The sequence below is a fragment of the Benincasa hispida genome, chromosome 1, assembly GCF_027475165.1.
Source record: "Benincasa hispida cultivar pf3 chromosome 1, pf3_genome.v1.1, whole genome shotgun sequence".
Taxonomy (NCBI): Eukaryota; Viridiplantae; Streptophyta; class Magnoliopsida; order Cucurbitales; family Cucurbitaceae; genus Benincasa; species Benincasa hispida.
In genome coordinates, this window is record NC_143478.1 from 52,596,371 (window position 1) to 52,618,020 (window position 21,650).

Genomic DNA, 21,650 nt, shown 5'->3' on the forward strand with positions numbered 1-21,650 from the left:
TCAATCATCCTAAGAAATTGAAAAAATCCTTCGTGTAATGTATAGTGAGAACATAAGTAACTACAAGATATTCTCATACATTTTGGCATACTTAGATACAATCATTGGAAATGAAAATGAATCAAACAAATAAAAAGTTACCAAGATATATGGATGACATTTTGATACAACTTGTTGTGCTCCCTATTTTTTTCACTAATAAATGGCATACCAAACTAAAACATAATGAACAACAGAAAATAAAAGACTTGTATGATACATAAAGCATAGAAGAAAGTAAAAGTGCTCTAAATAATATACGAGTGCCCAAGATTACTTATGCTTATCCAAACTAATCTTACGAGGCAATAGTTTAACTGTTTTCTATGTGTTTGTCATTGAATTAAGTAGGTAACTAGTTCAAACTCATTTTCTCTTAAGGTGATCTTTAATTTTTCTTCTATTATGTTCACACCTCCAATCACCATTAGCCCTACTCATGATAAACTGATAGTCATACACCTCTCTTCAAAAGATATGATTCAGTATTCGAAAATTCTATTTCTGAAATATTGGAAAGTTGACTCATTTTTATTAACAATGATCTAATAGACTCTTGATCAAAAAAAGAAAGGAAACATTGACATTGTCACTCTCTCTTACATCTTTTGTTTCTTACCCAAAGTATATACAAAGAAATTGAATAATCTGAAATTGAATAATCTTGTCCCTCACTAGAAGAAATTCGGGCTTTAATATCGATTGAAAAAAATGAAATCGGATGTATAATGTCGGTTTAAAAAAAACGCATATTTAATGTCGGTTTTAAACCGACATTGAAGATGGGCTTTAAACCGACATTAAAGGTGTAATGTTTTTTTTTTAATTATTTTATTAAATAATAAAACCCTATATCACCGCCTCCTTCTCTCTTACGCCCAAACCCTATCTCACTCGCGCCCGTCCTTCACCCTTCTTCGTTCGTCCGTCGATCTCCTTCACACCTTCGCTCGCCCATGTCCGTCGATCTCCTTCACGTAGTGCCCGTGTCAGTCAATCTCCTTCTCTTCCGTGAGAGGTGATTATTTAAACCTTTGATCATTTGCAACTTCTCTTCCGTCCATATTGATCCTTCGCGCCATTGACGTGAATGAGGACTGTAGACCTCGTAGTCTCCGACGTTGAATGAGATAAGTTTGAGCAGTGTTGGAATTTTGATGTTTTTGTTGATTTTTATTAGTTTTTCAATTCCCCTAATTTTTGCTGTTTAATTTCCTTTTTCCTTTCCATACACATTTTTTCACAAAACCATTTACAGGGTTATTCTGAATGATCTTTGATTTCAAATGATAAAAGCAACAAGTGAAAATTTCGATACAATGTAAACTATATACATGTTTGTAAACAAATTTCTTTTGAATTCATCGTTTAACTTGTAAAATGAGTTTATTATGTTGGTGCCACCAAACCCTTGCATCTCTCCTAGATCAACTTTCATTCTTTGTAGGAACTCCAAACACAAAAATAAAATCCATAAGCAATTGATAGTAGTTCTATACCTCTAACTTAGCACACATACCATATTACTATCCACATGCTTAATGTTTTAATGTAAGAACACTTCAGAACAAAAGCAGATAATTAAAAATTCATGAAATTTTTATGTCCCAACCATATAAGGCATTTGGCAAGGCAAAACATCAAACACATATCATTTAAAACCAAAACTGTCAATTTAAAAAGAAGTTTTAAAGGGCATCTCATAACATATAAAGAATCAAGAGTGGAGTGCATATACAAGGCGAAAGGGTAAAAGAAGGCAACAAAAATAGTTAGAAAAGAAGACAAAAAGGTGAAGTTGAAAGGACACCTGTTAATGAAAGAATAATGCAACGAAGAACATACAAAATCATTTATTAGAAACCAATATCAACCCACATACCAAAAATCGAAAGTTTCAGACAATTTAGCAGTTTAATAGTGGACAATCTAAAATTTCCAAGAAACTACTATTGCCAATACTTCCCTGTTATTGCAACAAAAGATTAGATCCAATATTTTCCTTAATTGTGATCAATTTTTATCTTTAACGACATCAACAACTATTGTTAACTAAAAAATCTTTAAAAATAGAAAGTACTCTCATTGGTTAACATATAAAAACAAAGCAGGAATTCAACAACTATTTCTTATACAATGAAACTTCCTCTCATTTATCAATAATTAATACATCTTGGTAATTGAAGAATATTTTAGAGTGGGTTGCCTTTATAGATTTATCAAGCAAACATGAGAGTGCACGAACTTCCTTCCTCTAGTTTGTGCAATGATGTAAAATAAGAGCACAAATCCAAGTTCGCATCTATCAATGTAATAGATTACAGCCTGCCAAATAATTGGTAAAGTCCATTTTAGCAATAACACAACATTAATTGGAGTGAATTTCTTATATGCATATCAACACTTATTAAGCAAACTCAACCTTTCAAATAGTTACCTAAATTGGTGCTTATTTGCTAATCAATTACCTTCCTCAATGAGGTTTAATGTAGACTATTCTCTTCCATAAATTCATGTTGTTATAACTCTAATGAACTATTCTTCCTCATTATTGTAATTAGATAGCAGTTATCAGTCCCTTCTAATGGATATATATTTTTTTTTTTCCTATGTGCAAGTTTATATATCATTATGTACAGCTTAGAGAAAATAGTGGTCTTTTTGTTTTGTTTTAAACAGAGTTTTGGAACATAAACGAAAAGTTTTCCTATCATTTCCTAATGTTCTTTAAAAATTGCAGCGTGAGTGCATATATTTTGGGTTTTCCAACAAATCCAAGCTTAAAATGATTTAACCTATGATTTTTTTTCATTTCATTTGTAAAGTTACACATATGTGGGACTTTACTGTACATTTTTTCACAAAAAATCCTAGTTAGTAAATCAACAAAATGAAATTCACATAATAGAAAATGAAAGGAAAATAACTTACTTGCTTGGGTTTTGTTTCTACAACTTACACACATGGAAAGAGAGATTTGTTACAGAAAAACTCGAAATCAAGAATTAGAACATTGCAGCTGACAGTTGAATCGTTGTCGACCTCTTTCTGTTAAATATTGTAACCACTAGAGCTTCATCTTTGATTGAATCGCCTGCACATATATAAACGAAATCGAGTGTGAGATTAATGTAAGAGTGAATAAGAAATCGAGAGAGCAAGGCATTTGTTCTGTAAATACTTTGAAGAGTAATAAAAGAGAACCTCCCAATTTGCACAGTGGACGTAGGCCTTTGGCCAAACCACTTAAACTCCTCTGTCTTCTCTTCTTACCTCTACGATCATTTAGATTTTGCTAAAGTATCATTTACACGATCGTGTAGTTCCTATCTCATCGTATACACGATTTTTTAGCTCCGCGTTCAATCATCTATATGATCGTTTAGCTCCTCAGCTGTCGTCTATACGATCGTCTAGCTTCAGTCAACTGTCGTCTACACGATCATTTAATTCTTCCTTCTATCATTTACTTAATTGAACTATCGTTTAGTTCTTGGTGCATTGTCTACACGATCGTGCAATCTTTTGGTAAATAACAAAAGGATTTTCAAGCATCAACATTCTATCTCCCCTTACTCTTGAATTGTTATCAACTGTTATATCTAAAGCCAGGAGCAGTAAGTTCACCCCCAACAAAGTTATACTCCTTCGGAGCCAGTTTGAGAGTGTTTTGTGATTATTAACGTGAAGATCTAGTCATCTAAGACAATAAGTGGTATCAGAGCTCGGTGAACAGTTCAAGACAGCTCCAAGATTTGAATTCTTGATTTAGAATAGTTAATCTTGAAGACCAAGAATAGCAACTACCAGATACGTGATTGAGAAATTCGATGGCAAGACAGACTTTGAACTGTGGAAAGAAAATATTAAAGCAGTCCTGGGGTAGCACAAGGCTCTCTTGACCAGCCTACTGCCTATGCCCTGTGGAATAAGTTGAATGAGATATATCTCAACAAAGATCTGCCCAACAAAGCTTTCTTGAGGGAAAGATTCTTCACTTATAAAATGGATGCAGCAAAGTCCCTCACGGATAATCTTAATGAGTTCAAGAGGTTGTCTTCTGAGTTCAGATCGATTGAAGATAATATTTGAGAAGAGATGAGGCATTCATACTATTTAATTCTCTACCAGAATCTTTCAAAAATGTGAAGACTACATTGAAGTACGGTAGAGAAAGAATTACCACAGATGCTATCATATCAGCTGTAAGAGTCAGAGAACTTGAATTGCAAATGACTAAGAAGGATCAACTAGGAGGTGCAGGCTTGTTCTCAAAGGGGAAGAACAAGAACAATGGGAAGGGGAAACAGAACAATGGTGACAAGTCGAAGAAAAAATCCCATTTTTGTCACAAAATGGGGCACATGAAAAAGGACTATTATGCCTTGAAGAGAAAATTAAACCAACAGAACAAGGGGGTAAATAGACTGAGGCTGCTATAGAGAGAATTACCTAGTCTATTCAGATGCTTTAGCTACTACTAAAGAAGGTGGAGACCAGAATACTATGGAGACTCAAGATTGGGTGTTAGATTCTGGTTGCTCAGTCCACATGACACCATCCAAGGGATGGTTTTGCACTTATAAGAAGTGGGATGGTGGGCTGATCTATATGGGAAAAAATAACACTTGCAGAGCTGTGGGAATTGGGTTTGTGTCCTTGAAGATGCAGGATGGTTCAGTCAAATTGATAAGGAACGTGAAGGAACTCTTATCAAAGAGTACCTCTGAGCGGAAGCAGGACTGTTCCAAACTCATTATGATAGAATTAACGCATTCACAATCAAACAGGGTAGATAGGCATTTAATGACAAATTACAGGCATGCTTTGAACTTTAAACAACAAAGAGAACGAAATACATACCAGTTGGAGAACCCTTCTTCACTGAAAACTCGTTCTCGTCAAACGAACTGCACCTCTTCCTCTCGCTGAGATCGTCCAAGCAATCGTCCACCAAATCACGGTCTTCTACCCACAAACGAACTCCTCACGAACTCCGCAGTAGGAAGACACTACCATTTGGAACCCTCAGTATTCTCGGTGTGAGAATCCAGGAGGTGTGGGCTCTGTTAGATTTGGTAGAGGGAAGGAGGAAGAGACAATCGTTTACCACGACCAAATAAATGGGAGATATCGTGTGTCTATCGTATAGACGATGCTTGATCGTTTAGGTAAAGGTACATGATCGTGTAGTAAAAGGGGCGTGATCGTATAGACAATCGTTTAGTAAATGCTCGGACGTGCGTCGCGTAGAAAAAAAAACTAGACGATTGTTTAGTAAAACCTATGCGATCATTTAGTAAACTAGGTGCATGTATATGATCGTTTAGAAACTTTGAGCTGTCGTTGATGCTCTCGGTTTGCTATGCGTTAGGAAGTATACACAATACGTGAGCGAATGTCTGATTCTTTGCAAAATGAAAACAATTTTCATTTTATCCTTCAGTTATAAAAACTGAATGCAATCTCCCACTAACTCAATCGGTTACGGAGAAAAACCTGCCACAATTATCCCATAATTTTTAAATTAAAAAAAATAAATATAATCATATTATATTTATAACCTATAGTTTAATATCACATCAAATGCAACATATAAACGATATTCTTTTTCTCCTCTACTAGATATAATTCATATTTATATTATTTTCTCCAAATAATGTATCTTATACATAATGTCATTCATATCATATATAATTAACCAGTTCAATTATATCATATATAATCGAACTCCCTCTTGTTAATTTGAACACTTCAAACTGACCCAAAAACTGATTCTCAACTTGAATACATTGAGCTACCAAAGGGACCTTATGGACCTATGGGTCAAAGCTCCAACGGTACGTGAATAATTGACTAAACTTTTTAGCCACGAGATCCACCATCCGTTAACTGTCGAGCATTCCACTAAAGACCAACAGCTGCACTCTTGTCACCACAGATATATTTTTGTGTCTATCGGATAAAACCAATCAACAGTACGATAACCCTCCACAGATGCTCGTAAGTACAGTTGGGCCAATTTACCATTTTGCCTCTATAGTTACATCAAACTCCTTAAGTACCACTGATCCCTCTAATGAACAATACTACATAGTCCTACTATGTGTGGACACCTTTCGGGCTATGAAAAGGTGTGTGGTGCCACATCATTCAAGCCCCAGAATCAGCCCTTAAGGGAGAAATATATCTACTTACCCCTGCTTCGGAAAAGGAGTGAATTTCATCTTGTGTAGCTGAGTTCCTAGCTCCCAAATCAGACGAATCCCCAAAGTGGTAGGTTTGAGTTGGCGATCTGGCCACTCGCACCCATGCAAATCAAAATATTGCCCTCAAAGGCAGAAGTTCCCAACTCACTCAGGATTGGGGTCATGTTATTTATGGCCATCCTAGTAAAGTGAAGTCTTTGTCATGAACGACGTTATATAACGAGACTATAACACTTCGTGGTCTGGTCTTATACAAACTCCTTTGTATAGGACGCCCCCGCTTGTATGTCTCCACATGAATGATTAGGATCATACCATTTGTAGCAATTCATAATACTTGTAACTATTCTACAATGGGGGCCGCATCCATAGCGTTACCAGGATAAGGTTTCCCTTCTATATCCATATACTACAGACCATTTTGGTTATCACTTAAGGCATGATCCTCCTGTATGTCTCCACATACATGCTTAAGTTACAAATGACAATCAGGGATCTTAGTTTATTGATTTATGGTAAAGCAATTAAAACATCCAATGTTCCATAGACAAAAGTGAAGAAAATATCATATATTATTACATCACAAGCGTTTGTTCAAAACTGTGTTTGCAAACTACAGGACCCAACACGAGTTTAGGGCATCATCCTCAACAAAATGTGAGGCATGTTCTAAATTTGAAGAGGAGTCTCCTTTCTTTGAGGATGTTTGATGCCATAGGTTGTGAATATAGGGGTGTGAGAGGCACCTTTGAAATTATTAAGGATTCCAAAGTGGTCTTGGTGGCAACCAAGGTAAATGGTTTATATGTAATCAAGGATGTGCAAATGGCACACTCGACTTTGTTAGCAACTGATGAGAAACCTACTGAAGATGAGTTATGGCACAAAAGACTCTCTCATATCAGTGTGAGGGGGCTACAAGTGCTATCTAAACAGGGAATACTTCCAAGGGGTGTTGAAGATAGCCTTAAATTTTTTGAACATTGTATATTGGGCAATGCAACAAGATAGCAATTCCCCAAAGGACAACACACTTCAAAGGAAATCTTTGAATATGTGCATTTAGACTTGTGGGGGCCAGCTCACTCTCCATCTCTTAGTGGAGCAAGGTATTTTCTTTCATTTGTAGATGACTACTCAAGAAAGAGTTGGTGTTTACTTTTTAAAGTCCAAGTATTTAGTATATTTAAAGAATGGAAGACCTTGATTGAGAAGCATGCCTCTAAACAAATTAAACATTTGAGAACTAATAACGGTTTAGAGTTTTGTGGAGAGGAGTTTAATTTGTATTGCAGGGAGCATGACATAGTAAGGCATAGAACCGTGAGATACACACCTCAACAAAATAAAGTAGCTGAAAGGTTAAATAGAACAATGCTGGAAAGAGTAAGATGTCAGCTGTCCAATGCCTTGTTGCCTGAAAAATATTAGGTTGAAGCTGTCTCCTACACCATATACACTCTTAATAGATGCCTTCATCAATCTATAGAGCTGAAGACTCCTGAAGAGAGGTGGACAAGGCAGCCACCTAAGCTGGAACACATAAAAGTGTTTGGTTGTGTAAGCTATGTGCACCAAAGCCAAGGGAAGTTGAAACCAAGGGCTGTAAAGTACATGTTCTTAGGCTTTACACCGGGAGTAAAGGGCTTTACGCTGTGGCATCCAGTTGAAAAGAGGTGTGTGAATAGTAAAGATGTGGTCTTTAGAGAAAATGTGATGTTTATGATGTCTGAACAACCATCTTCTATAGTTACAAAGACTAGTAGCACTAGATTTGAGGTGGAGCCTAAAAATAATAATGGAGCTTCTATTTCCTCTCAAAATCAAAAGTTAAAAGGTGATGAGACTGCTGAAACCAGTGAGCATGTGTCAAGTGATCAAGTTGAGACAAATGGGGACTTACACAACTACTCATGGCAAGAGACAGACTTAGAAGAACAATAGTACCACCAGCAAGGTACCAAGAGTCTGATTTTGCTAGTGTAGCATTGAGTGTTGCCATTTCTTTGAGTAATAATGAACTTTCTAGCTTTGAAGAAGCAACAAACAGCACAGATGCTAGGCAATGGATTGAGGCTATGAATGATGAAATGAAGTCCCTCAATCAAAATGAATCTTGGAGACTAGTACCTTTGCCTGAAGTGTACAAACCTATCTTATGCAAATGGATTTATACATTTAAAAAAGAGATTCCAGGTGTGCAAAAGTCAAGGTTCAAGGCTAGGCCTATTGCTAAGGGGTTCGCTCAAAAGGAAGGCATTAACTACAATGAAGTATTTTCTCCAGTTGTGAAGCATACTTCCATCCGACTACTCTTTTCTCTAGTCGTGCAAAAGGATTTGGAGCTAGACCAGTTGGATGTAAAGACAGCTTTCCTACATGGGCTATTGGATGAGACAATTTACATGAGACAACCTCAAAGCTATGTTAAAAGTGGAGAAAAAGACCTTGTGTGTTTGTTAAACAAGTCCATATATGGCCTAAAACAGTCACGGAGATACTGGTATGAGAGGTTTGATGAGGTGATCTCCAAGATGGGGTTCAAAAGAAGCTCATTTGATTGATGTGTTTACACAAATTCTAGTAGCTTTAAGGAATCGATCTATCTACTTCTCTATGTAGATGACATGTTAGTGGCTGAGAGATCCAAATAAGAATTGAAGCAAGTGAAAATGCTTCTTAAGAGAGAATTTGATATGAAAGACATAGGATAGTCAAGGAGGATCCTAGGCATAAAGATCGAAAGAGACAGAAAATAGGGCAGATTGCTTGTTAGCCAATCTGAATATTGTTCAAAGATATTACAGAGGTTCATGATGGAGAATGCTAAGCCAGTAGGTACTCCTTTTGCTCCTCACTTCAAGCTTTCAGCTGCCAATAGTCCAAAGAGCATAAATGAAGAGCATTTGAACCATATGAAGGTTGTCCCTTATTCCCAAGCAGTGGGATCTCTCATGTATCTTATGACTTCTACAAGGCTAGACCTATCCTATACAACAAGTATGGTCAGTAGGTACATGGAAAATCCTAATAGAAAACATTGAGAGGCAGTCAAGTGGATACTAAGGTATCTATGTTCATCCAAAGAGGCAAAAGTCTTATATAGACAGAATGAGCCATCCAATGATGAAGTTTATGGTTATGTAGATGCTGACTATGCAGAGGACTTGGACAGAAGACGTTCCCTATTAGGCTATGTTTTCCTATAGGGGAATAATTTGATAAGTTGAAAAGCTACTTTGCAGCCTATTGTGGCCCTTTCCACAAAAGAGGCTGAGTTCATCGCATTATCTGAAGCTGTGAAGGAAGGTTTGTGGCTGAAAGGTTTACTAAATAATTTCGGCATAACACAAACAAAAGTCAGAATCTATTATAATAACCAGAGCACAATATACCTATCTAACAATAAGCAATTTCACAACAGAACCAAGCATATCGATATCAAATATCATTTCATCAGACAAGAGATTGAGAAAGGGGAAGTCGACGTAGTGAAGATTCATACCTCTGATAATGCAGCTGATATGCTAACCAAAACTGTTCCATTAAACAAGCTTGACAGATGCTTGACCTTCTCGGATTCGAGTTACCTGAAAAAGGTTAGCTCAAGTCAGCTCAGTGAAGAAAAGAAGGAAGGAACTCTGGATGCTTGCAAAGGTAGAGATTGTTACAGAAAGACGAGAAATCAAGAAGTAGAACATTGCAGCTGACAGTTGAACCATTGTTGACCTCTTTCTGTTAAGTGTTGTAACCACCAGAGCTTCATCGTTGACTGAATCACCTGCACATATATAAACAAAATCGAATGTGAGATTAATGTAAGAGTGAATAACAAATCGAGAGAGCAAGGCATTCATTCTGTAAATACTTTGAAAAGTAATAAAAGAGAACCTCCCAATTTGCACAGTGGATGTAGGCCTTTGGCCAAACCACTTAAACTCCTCTGTCTTCTCTTCTTACCTCTATGATCATTTAGATTTTGCTAAAGTATCGTTTACACGATCGTGTAGTTCCTATCTCATCGTATACACGATTTTTTAGCTCCGCGTTCAATCATCTATATGATCGTTTAGCTCTTCAGCTATCGTCTATATGATCGTCTAGCTTCAGTCAACTGTCATCTACACGATCATTTAATGCTTCCTTCTATTATTTACTTAATTGAACTATCGTTTAGTTCTTGGTGCATTGTCTACACGATCGTGCAATCTTTTGGTAAATAACAAAAGGATTTTCAAGCATCAACATTCTATCTCCCCTGAATCTTGAATTGTTATCAACCGTTGTATCTGAGTGTTTTGTGATTATTAACGTGAAGATCTAGTCATCTGGGACAACAAGATTATATAATGTACACCACTAATTGCCACAACGAAGATGGTTAAATTTTCAGATAGAGAGGTTCTTTCTGTAAGGAAACAGGGTTTCATGCTTTTTTTTTTCTTTTTTGGTGAAATCCTCCAGATTCTACCACTTGCAAAATCCTTTAATGCTTAGCCATTTGCTCTATTTTTCTTGCGGCCTATAATGTGAGAAAATTTCTTATTTTCAACATGAGAGAAGGAAAGATAGATCACCATAGTCAATGACTCTCATTTGTTCTATGATTGGAATGTTGGTTTATCGATATTTAAATCCTTACAAGATAAAAAACAATCAATCTTGAGAGAGAAAGGGAAAATTTACCCCAAATCCCAAGCAGCAAAAATGGTGAATGACAACATATTTTTCTTCCTTTATCGTGTTTTCCTTCGATTTTTTTTTTTAGATGAGAGGAGTTAGAGGAAATTCGAGTTCCAGGTCTCAGTTATTGCCTCGCCACTACTATCTGCGACATCGAATAAAAGAGCATCGATAAATTTTTCTAATGCAGCAAGGTTTTGGGTCCAGACATGAGGTAAGGAAAGAAAGAGAGAGATTGGAAAATGGAAGCAAAGGGTTTTTTATGTGTTAAAGCAAAAGGGTGAGGGTGACTGCTAATAGAACTCATGTGGACAGTTCAAAATTGTTTAGCGCCCAAACCAAATTCATTTTTTAAGGAAATCGTGCACGACGATTTCCATGAGTAGCGAAAAGATCATTCCAAATTACAATCATATATGAACTTTACAAATACAGTCATAAACACAAACAAACGGTCATGCATTCATTACAGAAATTACAACATGATGCTACAAATAATCAAGGAGAAATGCTACACACATTTGTAGACTCATCGTTAAGGTCCTTGATCACGAACGCTCGAACACAACAACCTCGAACATTCGTTCAACACGACCGCTACACAACACGAACACTGCACACTCGAACTCAGCTATTGCCTCGGTCACGAATACCCCAACAGCACGAATAACCTCCACAGAACCTCGACGGTGTCGAGTTGAGTATGACACCACCAAGAAGGCTACCTTGGTATTCTCGGTGTGAGAATCTAGATGGTGGGCTCTGTGTGGACTTGGTTTGAGGCAGAAGACGGAGGAAACAACAATCGTGTAAATGATTAAGCAAGTGGGAGAATGTTGAACCTATCGTATAGGTCGATGCCCAATCATTTAGCAAAAGCTAAGTGATCATCTAGCAAAAGCCAAGCGATCGTTTAGCTCATCGCTTAGTTGCATGTCTGTCGCCTACAAATACTACATGATCATTTAGCTCGCTCCAAATTGTTGTTTAGTAAATCCTATTTACTTGACAACTTTCGTGAGATTCCGAGAGAAAAAATCTCAAAATATAATTTTCAACATTAACATTATTAAAAATAGGAAAACAATTTTTCTTTTATCTCACGGTTACCATGAAACCACCAATAACCTCCCACTCAATTGGTTATTTGAGAAAAAGAATTAATTTTTCAATAATTAACATAAATATAAATGATAACCAACTTATCATACTATATTCATAACCTATAGTTTTAATATTTCATCTCATGAAACATATAAACCATAACTTTTTTTCTATTCCATGGTACTTAATGTAAATCTCATTTACATTAATCCTCCACTAGATGTATCTCATACATCATACCGATCATATCATATATAATCGAATTACCTCTTGTCAATTTGAACATTTCAAATCAACACCAAGAACTGATCCTCAACTGAATCCATTAAGCTACCAAGAGGACCTTATGGACCTGTAACTCGAAGCTCTAACGATACGTGAATAACTGACTAAACTCTTTCGTCACAGGATCCACCATCCGTTAACTGCTAAGCACTCCACTAAAGATCGACAGCTGAACTCTCCTTACCATAGATATATTATGTGTTCATCTTAACCAATTAGAAGTGTGACAACCCTTCATAGATCGTTTATAAGTACAGCTAGGCCAATAATTGTTATGCCCCTGTAATTACATTTAACTCCTTAAGTACCACTAATCCCTCTAATGAACATAAGTCATAGTCCTATTATGACTGAGTCCTCTCTTCCAAAGAGAAGTTGTGGCCACTATGTTCAAGCCCTGGAATCAACCCTTAAGGGTGCAATCTCTCTACTTATCCCTACTTCGAGAAAGGAGTGAATTCCATCTTGTGGATTGAGTTTCCAACTCCCAGATCAGACAAGTCCCTAAAAAGATAGGTATGTTGAGTTGGCAATCTCGCCCTCTCACCCATACTAATCAAAGGACTGCCCTCAAAGGCTGGAGTTCCCAAAACACTCAGGATTTAGGCCATGTCACATATGATCGTTTAGGTGAGATGTAAGTCTCTAGTATCAACGACGTTATATACAGAGTCTAGTCATCTTGTGGTCCAGTCTTATACAAACTCTTTGTATAGGACACCCCCGCTTGCACATCTCCACATGAATGGTCAGGATCTACTATCTGTAGTAGTTTACAACACTTGCAAACCTCTACAAAGCGGGTCGTATCCATAGTATCACCAGAATCAAGTATCTCACCTTAATACTTATACTATAGACCTATTTAGGTTATCACTTAAGACATGATCCATCTATATATCACATATACATGCTTAGGTTTACATAAGATAACCATGGAGCTTTGTTTATTGGATATGAGTAATGCCAGAATGAAATAACAATTATTTTATTCATCAAACAATGTGTAACATTACAAACAACGAGATTCCGGGAGAATTAGGACATCAATCCCAACAATTTTAACATTTTTGCTCCTCTTTTTTCTCAGTTAGATTTCATAGCTCATTTCTTAAAAGGTTATACCAAATAGTTATAAAAGGACATATTCCTTATAGTGTGGGGCTCCAACTATTTTAATTGGAGTCCAGATCTCACTTAACCACAGATTATTTGGCTCGATTATTTTGTTCTCCCCGTTTTACTTTATTCCGATATTGCTCGATTATTTTGCTTCATTTCTTTCCATCTCTTCTCCTTAGGGTTTCGCCATCATTCCCGATCGGCGTCGTTCCTGGTAGGTTTAGAGCTTTCTCTTCTTCATTCTTGTTGATCGATTGCTATTGTGATTCTCTTTGGTCGGATTTGAAGAAATCCTTCACAGATCTAGGCTACGGTATGTTTGGTAGTCTAGATCTGTGTTTTTCTCTAGATCCGTAACCCTTTCTTTCGACTTCCTCTTTCATCTTGCCATTCCAAACGCCACTCCTGTTCCTCCTTTATCTTGCCACTTCTTTTGGTTCTCTTTGCTCCAAATGAGGGTTTCCTCGCACTTGCCGCTTTTTTTTGTTCTCCAATATTTTGTGTTTTCCTTCCTGTCTATTTGAGTCTGAAATCATACAACCATGTTGGAGCTTAGATCTTGCTTGGTAAGGGATGGAGATCCTCGTTTGGAGCATGGTAGGGGATGGAGGATGGTGTTTGAATCTTGGTAGGGTTACCAGATCCAATGGTAAGTCTTCTTTCTCTTCACCGGTCGATGATGAGTCACTGTATATTTTTTTCCTTTTTTTTTTTTTTTGACAAATGTAAGCTTATTTTTTACACATCTTTTTTGCTTACTTCAATTATTTTTCTCTATGCTTGATTTCAGTGTTTTGTTCTTAGTGTTTGATTATCAGTCTCTGATGATCAATATATCTATTCTGTTCAATCACTGTTTTTGTCTGATTATCACTCTTTATGCTTGATTTTAGTGTTTTGTTATGTTATGTCTTTGATTATTTTGCTACTATTTCAATGACTGTTTTTGCATTGCTACTGTTCTTGGTCTTTGATTATCAGTCTTTGATTGTTTTGCTACTATTTCAATGACTATTTTTGCATTGCTACTGTTCTTGGCCTTTGATTATCGATCTTTGATTATTTTGCTACTATTTCAATGACTGTTTTTGCATTGCTATTGTTCTCTGTCTTTGACTATTGGTCTTTGATTCTTTTGCTAATATTTCAATGACTGTTTTTGCATTGCTACTGTTCTTGGTCTTTGATTATTGGTATTTGATTATCGGTCTTTGATTATTTTGCTACTATTTCAATGATTGTTTTTGCATCGCTACTGTTCTTGGTCTTTGATTATTTTGATACTATTTTAATGACTGTTTTTGCATTGACTCAAATGATTAATGTATCTGATTTAACATGATACATCATATTCTGAGGCTGGTTCTTACTATCTAAGCATAATACTAGGATAGTTGATTGTTTGTTGGCTTCCTTGTTTTTTTTTTTTTTTTCCAATCTCATTGCAACCATGTTATAACTCTTGTTTGGTTCCCAAGTTGTTCTTGTTTGGTTGACTCTAGTTTGATTACAAGTAGTCGTTCTTAAAGTAGTGGTTTGCAAGTACTATGTTGATGTGATTGACAATAGTGGTTTCTTTGGTTCCCAATGTATTTGGTTCACATCAATGGTACACTATTCACTTTATTTCACTAGGTTGGGTTTCCAAGGTGTACTTATTACCATAGGTACACCTAAACTTGACCTATCCATCACATAGAATGTCAATATCTTCTCTTCTCTATAAATGAGACCTCTTTTCCTTACAACTATAAGGATAACTACATCTTCACCACACCATTGTTGGTAAGTCCCTTCCCTCTCCCTCTCTTTTGTGTTGCTTATCACATCTCCTATTAAGTCACTTTCACTTTTTTTCTTTATATTATTACTAAAGCTTTTGTTTATCAATTGTCATAGTGTTCAACTTATTAGAGAACAAGCGAAGCTTCACATTTCCTCCTTCTATTGTATGTAAGGTGGTACTCTTCTTTGTCTCAATTTTCTTTTCTTTTGTATCCTTCTTGTTTATTTCGATGGTCCGTAGATTCAAAATATTTTTTTTATGTGTTTTAGGTCGAGTAGAAACTAATCCGTACTTCTTCTTTTCTCAAATTTCATCCTGTATATTTGAAGTGTTTGTTGATACAAAACTTAAATTCTTAAAATAATTTAGTCATATATTAATTATGCTTTTGCAGTTGTTTTATTACAGCAATTTCCATTCTTAAAAGGCTTTATTTTCTTCCTAAATACTTGTTAGGCTTCATCACATTTTTCTTTTTATTGATTTATTTTTCATTTAAAACTCAAGATTTGATCATGACCCTAAAAAAAACCTACTATATCAATACTATTTTATCAATGAGAATTTTAATTTTCGTGTTCATATTCAAAAATGAAATTATTTGACGACATTGCGTGAAATTTAATATGGTTATTATTGTTGATTAATAAAAAAAATTAGTTTGTAGGGCTCGCACTCATCTATGGGTTAAAGCATGCTAGTGATCAGTAGCAAACGTTAATAATACCCATTTGATAGCTTCATTTGGTAGGTTGAGTATATTTGATAAAAATGCAAAAAAAAAAATTTATTGATAAATAAAAAGTAAAGTAACAGCTACAAATAACTGCCTTTAAGGATTAAGGTGAACAAACTTAAAAGTCCGTAGATAATGATTCAAACTTATTTGTTAAAGAAGTAGAAAAGAGAGAAAAGAAAAAAAATATATGCATTTTTACTTCAAACTTTCAATTTCATCCAATTGCACTCTAAATTTAGATAAAAATTTCAATCTGTTACATTAAAAAAGTATTGCAAACTACTATTACTACTATTACTAAGCTATATCATACAATTTTGCATGCATTTAAAATTCCATGATAAGTATATTCTTGTTTAGATTAAAAGTACATTAGTTTGAAACTAAAATTAAATTTTGTGTAAATTTCAAAAACCACTCATGAATAAATGTATCAGGAGCCAATTTTTGTAATCTACGGTATAATGGACCCCCAAGAAGTAGTAAACATACTAACAGTATTCACAACTACCCAACGTCAATTACTGTTAACACTAGAGTTGTTACTCAACGACCATAGGAGGATAGAATACCCACCACATCATATAAGACATCATATTAGGCAATTAGCATACTTTTGGCTAATCCATGAGTCTGATTTAAGTTGTCGTGAAAGCATACGAATGGATAAAAGATGTTTTGCTATTTTATGTACTTACTAAGGACAACTGGCGAATTAGTGGGAATAAAAGTTGTAGACGTTAAGGAGATGGCCGCCATGTTCCTGCATATCTTAGCCCATGATGTTAAGAATAAAGTAGTCTGTAGACAGTTCATTAGGTCTGGTGAAACAGTTTCTAGGCATTTCAACTCCATTCTCAACGTCATTTTACAACTACATGAAGTGTTGTTGAAAAAACCTTTGCCAATCACTACCTCTTATACAAATCGATGGAGATGGTTTGAGGTATAGTGAAACTAAACAAATGTTGATGCGTTATCTGTGTCTAGTTTAGATAACTCATGTATATGAATATTTCATACGTTGTGTTCGCACAGGGTTGTCTAGGTGCGTTAGATGGTACGTACATAAAGGTAAACGTAAGTGCCACTGATCGACCAAGGAACACGACAAGGAATGGTGAAATTTCCACGAATGTTCTTGGTGTTTGCGACACGAATGGTGATTTCATGTTTGTCTTACCTGGATAGGAAGGTTCTGCAATTGATTCTCGTGTGCTTAGAGATGCAATATCACGACAACAGATTGAAGGTTCCAAAGGGTAGCAACTTACACGCACAATTTCTTGTCATACATTGTAGTACTCAACAATTATGATTTCATACAATTGGACATTGTATAAGATATTATTATCTATGTGATGCTAGGTACCCAAATACGGGGGGCTTCTTGGCATCATATAGAGGAGAATGATATCATCTTTTGGAATGGCGTGGAGGAGGGAATGCACCAACAACTGCAAAAGATTTTTTAACATGAAACACTCTTCTGCGAGGAATGTCATCAAGAGGGCATTCGGGCTGTTGAAAGGGGGGTAATACTCCACGAAAAATCATACTACCCCATGCAAGTCCAAACTCGAACGATCACAGCGTATTGCCTTCTTCATAATCTTATTAATATGAAGTTGAATACTACCGAAATGCTCAAGGATCTAGACGAGGTGGACTCACATTCTGCTACCATTGGTGAGGACGAGATCAATTGTATTGAGAGTTCAAACGAATGGACACAATGGATAGATGAGTTGGCACATAATATGTTTTCTGACTGGGAGTTACGTAACAATCAGTAGCTTCACGTTTAGTTTGTGGCTTTTACAATGTATTTTTTTAATTTCATGTATTCAATTTTGGAAATCAATTTTCGAATTTCTTAATATAATTAGATTTACTACCATATACATTGTACATAATTCCATTTACAGGGGACCTTTGAGCGAAAGCAGATCGTCCAAATCCCATTGTAATTGAAAGCATACAATTACAGTCATACAGAACAAAATATGCATCAAACTTAAATTACAACATGCTTTGAAATAAAAAACAAAGGATCAATAGATTATACCTTTGTTCTTCAAGTAAATCCCTCAATAGTACTCGCTCACGAACGAAGTGAACAAGTCACGAACTCCCTTGAACAAGCAGCAAACAGCAACTCAATCCTCGAACCAAACAGGACACTACCACTTAGTGACCTTGGTATTCTTAGTGTGAGAATCCAGGAGTGGTGAGCTCTAGCTAATTTTGGTTAGAGGGAAGGTATGGTGTGGAGGAGGAAGACGATCGTGTAGTGGACAACACCATCGGGTAGACTACCTAGTCTATCGCATAGACTTCCTACTCGATCGTTTAGTCTCTCAAGTGATCGTATAGTAACTCGATTCCTAATACCGTGTCTCTCCTTCACTTGTCTTTGGAATAATTAAAACAATTTAATTTATCTCAGTTTGCCATAAAACTAAATAACTACCCACTAATGGTAGTTATGAACAAAAATGAGTTAATTATCAAATAATTAATAAATATAGATAAATATGATAACTAACTTATCATATTATATTTATAACTTATAGTTTTAATATGGGTTGTTTTCAAATATAGAAAAATTAATCAAAAGATTTACAAAATATAGTAAAATTTTAGAACTATCAATGATAGACGCTGATAGACATTGATTGACTTCTATAAGTATCTATCAATGACATTGATAGACACTGATATAGACATTGATAGAAGTCAATCAGTGTCCATCAGCTTCTATCATTGATAGTTCTAAAATTTTGCTCTATCTTACAAATATTTTCAATAATTTTACCATTTGAAATAATTTCCCTTTTAATATTACATTATATACAATATATAAACAATAGGTCTTTTTCTCTATTTTATGGTATTTAATATAAATCATATTTATATTAAATTTAATAACTATGAATCTCATTCATAGAAAATATATTTAAATTATATTCAAATATTTGTTCCTCCATTCAAACAATAATGTATCAAATACATTATATCAATTATATCATATATAATTTAATTAATTTAATTATATCATATATAATCAAATTTCCTTTTATTAATTTGAACATTTGAAATTAACCCAAAACAACTTAAATCCATTGAGCTACCAAGGGGACCTTATGGACCTGTAGCTTGAAGCTCTAAAGGTACGTGAATAATTGATTAAACTCTTTAATCACATTATCCACCATCCGTTAACTATCAGACACGACTGATAGCTGCACTCTTCGCACTACAGATATATTTCTATGTCCATTGGATATAACCAATCAACAGTACGATGACCCTTCGCAAATCGCTCGTAAGTATAGTTGGGCTAATTTATCGTTTTGCCTCTGTAGTTACATCTAACTTCTTAAGTACCATTGATCCCTCTAATGAACATAGATCATAATCCCACTATGACTAAACCCCTCTCGGCCCAAGAGAGGGCGTGGCGCCACATTGTTCAAGACACGGAATCAGCCCTTAAGGGAGCAATTTATTTACTTGCCCATGCTTCAGGGAAGAAGTAATTTCATCTTGTGTAGCTAAGTTCCCAGCTCCCCAATCAGACATATCCCCAAAATGGTAGGCTTGTTGAGTTGGCGATCTGGCCACTCTCACCCATACAAATCAAAGGACTTCTCTCATACACAGGAGTTCACAACTTACTCAGGATTAAGGTCGTGTTACCTATGGTCATCCTAGTGAAATGAAAATCTCAATTATGAACGGCGTTATATACCGAGACCAAACATTTCGTGGTCCGGTCTTATACAAACTCCTTTGTATAGAATATCCCCACTCGCATGTCTAATACATGAATGATCAGGATCAGATCATTTGTAGAACTTTACTATATTTGTAACACCTACAACGGGCCATACACGTAGTGTCGCAAGAATAAGATACCTAACTTTATCCATATACTACAGACCATTTAAGTTATCACTTAAACACGATCCACTTGTATGTCTCCACATACATGTTTAAGTTACAACGATAACCATGGATCTATGTTTATTGGTTTGTGGTTAATGCAACTAAAATATCATATATTTTATAGACAAAAGTGAATAAAATATCACATATTATTAATCACAAAATGTTTGTTCATACAAATGTTTACAAACTACAGGACCCTACATGATTTAGGGCATCAACCCCAGCAATCTCCCACTTGTCCTAAAGCTAGTGGGGTATACAAGATAATCAAATTACAAGTACACAAAACAATAAACTAGGGCACAAACACCCAATACAAGATCTCTCACTTGCCCTAGTCCAGTCGTGGTCTGTTCTATAGACCCATACTCTACAGGTGACCCTAAAAAAAACTGTAGCCGTGAGGGCCTTCGTAAATAGATCAACAACGTTGTGTTCCAAAGCTATCTTTATGAAAATCACGTCTCCTCGATGCACAATCTCTCGGATGAGATGGTATTTTCGCTCAATGTGCTTGTCGTGCTTATGACTCCGAGACTCATGGAAATTCGCCACAGCACCACTATTATTACAATAAAGGGTGATGGGCCTAGACATGTCTAGAATAACTTCCAGATCAGTCAGAAATTTTCTGAGCCAAACGGCCTCCTTAGTAGCTTCTTCATAAGCCGCTATATACTCGGCCTCCATAGTGGAGTCCATAATGCACCCTTGCTTGGTGCTTCGCCTAACTACAACCCCTCCGTTAAGAGTGAACACTGATCCTAAAGTGAATTTCCTAAAATCCCTATCAGTCTGAAAATCAGAGTCCGTGTATCTCGTAAGGATGAAATCCTTATAATCTTACACAAGCATGTAGTCCCTCGTTCTCCAAAGATACTTGAGGATGTTCTTGACGGCCGTCCAATGATCATATCCTAGATTAGACTGATATCTACTGACTATCTCTACTATGTAGCAGATATTAGGTCTAATACATAACATCACATACATCAAGCTTCCTACGGCAGATGCATAGGGGACCTGTCTCATTTCCTCAACCTCTTGAGGTGTCTTAGGACACTATTCCTTAGACAAAGTAACTCCGTACCTGAAAGGCAGTAGGCCTCTCTTGGAGTTCTGCATCGAGTACTTGATCAACATCTTATCAATGTACGATGTCTGAGATAGTGCTAGCATTTTGTTATTTCGATCCTGAAAGATTTGAATCCCAAGAACAAACTGAGTCTTTCCCAAATCTTTCATTTGAAATTGAATCGCTAGCCAGTTCTTAATTGTAGTCAATAAGCCTACGTCATTCACATGAGTAGGATATCATTTACATATAACACTTGGAAAACTACTAAACTGTTAATGATTTTCTTGTAGACACAAGGCTCATTAACATTATGATCAAAGCCATAAGACTTGATCGCAGTATGAAACCTTATGTTCCAAGATCGAGATGTCTATTTCAGTCCATAAATGGACTGATTCAGCTTGCAAACCTTTTACTCTTAACCTAGGACTATGAATCCCTCGGGCTTCACCATATAAATGGTCTCCTCAAGGTTTCCATTCAGAAAAGTAATCTTGAAATCTATTTGTCATATCTCATAGTCATAATATGAGGCAATAGATAGAAGGATACGTATAGACTTCAGCATGGCAACAGGTGAGAAAGTCTCCTCATAGTTGACTCCCTCTACCTGGGTATAACCCTTTCCCACCAGTCTAGCCTTGAAGGTTT

At 35.9% G+C, this 21,650-nt stretch overlaps 1 long non-coding RNA gene across 1 annotated transcript; it reads right to left on the reverse strand.

Moving 5' to 3' along the window:
* Positions 1 to 2,191: 2,191 nt before the first annotated feature.
* Positions 2,192 to 9,838, reverse strand: LOC120068922 (uncharacterized). Its single transcript, XR_005479404.2, has 3 exons — positions 9,754 to 9,838; positions 2,971 to 3,133; positions 2,192 to 2,364 (listed from the first exon to the last, which is right to left on the reverse strand). It is a non-coding gene; the product is annotated as an uncharacterized LOC120068922 (long non-coding RNA).
* Between the last annotated feature and the right edge of the window lie 11,812 nt (positions 9,839 to 21,650).